The sequence below is a fragment of the Apium graveolens genome, chromosome 9 (genome assembly GCF_009905375.1).
Source record: "Apium graveolens cultivar Ventura chromosome 9, ASM990537v1, whole genome shotgun sequence".
Classification (NCBI taxonomy): domain Eukaryota; kingdom Viridiplantae; phylum Streptophyta; class Magnoliopsida; order Apiales; family Apiaceae; genus Apium; species Apium graveolens.
In genome coordinates this window covers 48,064,305-48,069,624 of record NC_133655.1, presented here as the reverse complement: position 1 = coordinate 48,069,624, position 5,320 = coordinate 48,064,305, and positions in this window count along the sequence as shown.

The window sequence follows — 5,320 nt, the reverse complement described above, 5'->3', positions numbered from 1 at the left end:
CCCAAAACCTGGGGCCATTCGGGTCTATAAGGAAACCTTCTATGCTGGTTTTCGCCTACCTCCTCATCCTTTTGTTTTTCGCCTCTTGGCTGAGGCCCGAGTCTGTCCGACCCAACTCACACCCAACTCTTGGCGTTTTATTCACTGTTATATGGCCCAATCTCGTAAACACGGTTTTGAGCCAAATGTTTGTGTCTTTCGTTACTTATTTAAATTTGTAAATGCTTCTGAGGACCAAGGATGGGTCAAAATAGTTCATAGATCCTTGGCCCGTTCCTGCTTTATTTCTGGCACCAACCCCGACTCGTATCCAACATGGAAGAGTGAGTGGTTTTTTGTATTTCTGGATTCCGAGGAGGGTTGGGATCATTTTTTCAGGCCCAACTTCTCAAAAAGTATAGACGGGTCTTTAAGAGACCTAAAATTGGGGATAGATGAGGATGCGGCCATCAAGGCTATTACTGCTGATAACTTGCACCATTGCGCTCTCATCCTTTCAGAGGGTAATTTGCAAAGTTTAGGTCTAAGTGACCTCGGTCCCGAGGGTATTTCTTTCCCCTTTTTGTTCCATTTTCTCCTTTCTCTATTTGTCCTTTTTCTTACGTGTTCGTATTTGCCTACAGCTAAGGCCGCTTTGGACACGATCTTCAAGAAGCGGGAGGCCCGTGCCGCCCAGGGCTCTGCTGTTGAGACCCACCGTGACAAGCGGGTTAGGATTGGTGACGGCCCTTCAGTCACGGTTCAGGAGGCCGTCCCTACCTTTTTATCCCAGAGGCCTCCTAGCCTTGATGAAGATACCTCTCCCTTCACCGTCACTTGGGGCCTTCAGAGGAGGGACACGGTAGTAGGGAGTTCCGAGGCTGCCGCCGTTTGGTCTCAGAGTGTGATCACGCCTCGTGACAGGGCTGAGATCGTAGAGTCTTCTGATGACCTACAGATTGAGCGTCTGGGTGCTCAGGCCGTGGCTTCTGTAAGCCTCTTCCTTTTTTAACTATTTTTTTTTTAATTACTTACTGTACTTTGATATGTTCATGCAGATGAATACCTATCTCCAGGCTGCCCTTCACAATTTGAAGGATGTGAGGACCAGCCTAACTATTGCTGAGAGGGACAGGGATAGGTACCTCAAGGCTTCTGAGGCCAACTTCACTCGTTTCCGTGAGGTAGAGAAGGAGCTGGCGGATGAGAAGGAGAAAGTTCGTAAGCTGGAGCTGGATGCTCAAAGGGCCCGAGCTGAGGTGATAGCTGAGTATAAGGCATCTCAGGACTTTCAGGATGTCCTAAATGCTGAGTACGATGCTAACTTCCCGGAGACCTTTTCTAGCTGTTGGGAGCAGATAGTAGAGGAGATTGGGAAGAAGATTCCGGAGGTGACTCTCACTGCCTATCCAGTCCCTGACATTCCTGGGAGAGAGCCTCTTCTTGATGACATCCCTCTTTCTCCTATTCTTGCTTCTTCTGCTGAGGCCGAAGCTGTTTCTCCTCGAGGTGCTGATCATGTTCCAGTTCCTTCTTCTGCTGCCAATGAAGGAAACATCGATGATGACTTCTTCAAGGATCTTTGAGTATTTTGTTTTTCTTGTTTGGCCCATTGTGGCTTTCTATGTATTGACTTAATCGCATTCAGAACTTATTACCCTTCGGGGCTTGTATTCTATATGTTGCTTTTCTTGCCTTTTTCTGTTTTATCTTTACCATCTTAATATGCATTTGAACCTTAAACATCCTTAGATAGAAATAATTTCAAACTCTTTAATATGAAGTCTGGTTTTCCAAAACCTTATATAGCATGGGTTCGACCCTAATCAACAATAACTAGACAATGTAAATTCTACTGGAATATAAAATCCTATGCAAGCAAAGCTTCAAGGTGCTTTTAAACCTACTTGTCAATGACAAGTGAGAATCATACTTCTCCAATCTTACACATAGTAAACCTTCAGGTTTTGTGCGTGCCAGGTCCTCGGGACTTCAAAACCTTCCATAGTTTCCAGCTTGTAGGTTCCTCTACCCTGAACGCTCTTGACTCTGTACGGCCCTTCCCAATTTGGGGCAAGCTTTCCTTTCTGTCCAACACCAGAAGCCTCTATTTTTCTCAAGACTAGATCTCCTTGTTTAAAAAATCTCTCTTTAACCCTTAGGTTGTAATAGAATGAAGCCTTTTTCTGATATTCTACTATCTTTGCATGTGCCTCATCTCGCACTTCATCAATTAGATCCAGGGCTAACCTCTGCCCTTCCTCATTTTCTACAGCATTGAAAGTCTGAATCCTTGGAGAGGAATGCGATATCTCCACGGGAACTACTGCTTCTGCCCCATATGCCAACATGAAAGGAGTTGCTCCTGTCATGACTCTACAGGTGGTCCTATAGGCCCATAATATTGGAAGTATCTCATCCACCCAATTATTTCTTGACTTCTCGATCCTCTTTTTTAGTCCATTCAGGATTATCCGATTTGCTACCTCTGCTTGCCCATTGGCTTGCGGGTGAGCCACAGAGGTGAATCGTAACTCAATTTCATTTTCTTCACAATACTTCTTGAATTCCTCATTGTTGAATTGTGTTCCATTGTCAGTGACGAGGATACGGGGAATTCCATATCGGCACATAATGTTTTCCCACAGGAATTGTGCAACCTGCTTAGTTGTGATTTTGGCCAAGGGTTTGGCTTCGATCCACTTGGTGAAATAATCAATGGCTATAATCAGAAATTTCCTTTGTGCCGTGGCCATAGGAAAAGGCCCTAGAATATCCATCCCCCACATGGCAAAGGGAATAGGCGAGTTGATAGAGGTCAGCATCTCGGGGGGTTGTCTAACAACTGGTGCATGCTTCTGACAGCGATCACACTTCTTCACATATTCTTTGGCATCAGCCATCATTTCTGGCCAATAGAAGCCTAAACGAGTTATCTTATGAGCCAAGGCCCTGCCCCCCAAGTGTTGCCCACAAATACCTCCATGCACTTCTTCAAGAGCTAAGCGTGCCTCATCGGGCCTGAGACACCTCAGGTAAGGAACCACGAAAGATCTTTTATATAGAATCCCCTCTATCAAAGAGTACCTTAGTGCTCGAACAGTTAACTTCCGTGCCTCAATTGCATCGCTTGGCAACCAACCGGTTTGAATGTGAGCCTTGATGGGATCAATCCATGACGTCCCCAAGCCTACGGGAGCCACAAGCTTAACATCTATGCTTCGTGTTTTCAAAACACGGAAGTACACACTTCCTGAACTTTCTTCAATCTCAGATGAAGCAAACTTTGATAGTGCATCTACTTTAGCATTTTCTTCCCTTGGAATGTGTTCAACATGGCATTCATTAAATTGGGTCATCACAGCCCTTACTAGGCGAACATACTTAGCCATCGTATCATCCCTTGCCTCAAATTCTCCCTTTACCTGGGATATGATCAGCTTCGAGTCTCCACGGACCTTTAAGTTTTTGACTCTAAGTGTCCCAGCTAGGCCAAGGCCAGCAATCAGGGCTTCATACTCTGCCTCATTGTTTGTTGTTGGGAAGTCTAGCTTCATGGCATACTCAATTAAGAATCCATCTGGGCTTTGCAAAACCAACCCTGCTCCACTGGAATTTGTTTTTGATGCTCCATCAAAATAGAGAACCCAATATTCTTTCTCCTTGTCCCCATTGTCGACTCCCTTGTCTTGAGGTGTGGTATCTTCCTGCCCCCCGACTTCTTGGTTGGGTATGGTACATTCCACCACGAAGTCAGCTAGTGCCTGGGCTTTTATGGCCATACGTGGCTTATACTTGAGATCGAACTCTCCCAATTCTATTGCCCACTTAATCAGTCTCCCACTTGCCTTGGGACTGTGAATGATATTTCTCAGTGGCTGATTTGTTAGCACTTCAATTTGGTGAGCTTGAAAATAAGGACGCAGCTTTCTTGAAGCCATTATCAAGGCTAAAGCGAATTTCTCAATGGCTGAATAATTCAACTCAGCACCATACAAAATTTTGCTGACATAGTATACGGGTTTCTGGACTTTTAGTTCCTCCTTAACCAACACCGCGCTCAAGGCGCTTTCTGAAACAGCCAAGTACAAGAATAAAACTTCACCCAGAACTGGCTTGGCCAACAACGGGGCCTGGCCCATATACTTCTTTAACTCTTCAAATGCCTTCTGATTTTCCTCACTCCATACAAAGTCTTTAATGTTCTTTAATGACTTGAAGAATGACAAGCACTTGTCTCCTGACTTGGAGATGAATCGTCCTAGCGCAGCAACCCTTCCTGTGAGTTTCTGAACATCCTTGACAGTTTTTGGGGGTTCCATGTCCAGGATTGCCTTTATTTTATCGGGGTTAGCCTCAATTCCCCTCTTTGAGACCATCAATCCCAAGAATTTTCCAGATCCTACTCCGAAAGCACACTTCGTGGGATTCAACATCATCTTGTGGTACCTCAGGACCTCAAAAGCTTCCCTCAAATGGGTTATATGATCAGTCTTTACTAGACTCTTGACTAGCATGTCATCAACATAGACTTCCATAGTCTTCCCAATAAGATCCTTAAAAATTTTATTCACCAACCTTTGATAGGTGGCTCCTGCATTCTTGAGACCAAACGCCATAACAAGATAACAATAAACGCCAAAGTCAGTGATAAATGATACCTTTGGAACGTCATCCTTATGCATTTTGATCTGGTTGTATCCGCTAAACCCATCCATGAAACTCAGCATCTCATGTCTAGCGGTGGCATCAATCAAAGTATCAATTCTAGGCAGCGGAAAACAGTCTTTGGGGCATGCATCATTCAGATCGGTGAAGTCTATACACATCCTCCACTTTCCATTAGCCTTCTTCACCATTACAGGGTTTGCTAACCACTCCGGAAATTGAATCTCCTCAATGAATCCAGCCTCTAAGAGCTTTTCCACTTCCTGCTTTATAGCCTCTTGTCTTTCCGGGGCAAAATTTCTTTTCTTTTGTTTCACTGTCTTCCGGCTTGGATCTACGTTTAGCTTGTGAGTAATTAACTCCGGGTCTATGCCTGGCATATCAGCTGCTGACCATGCAAACACATCACTATTTTCTTGCAAAAATTTCACTAACTTCCCTCTAAGGGGCTCCTCTAATGTGGCTCCAATGAAAGTCATCCTCTCAGGATTCTTGGGATCTAAAGGAACCGAAACCAATTCTTCTGCTGGCCTTCCTCTATTCTCATCATTTTCTCGAACATCCATATCTTCAATAGGAAGAACCTGCCCCCCGACTCCATCTGCCCTCAAAGAGGCCACATAACAGCTTCTAGCCATTTTTTGATCTCCTCTCTCTTCTCCAATCCCGTTTC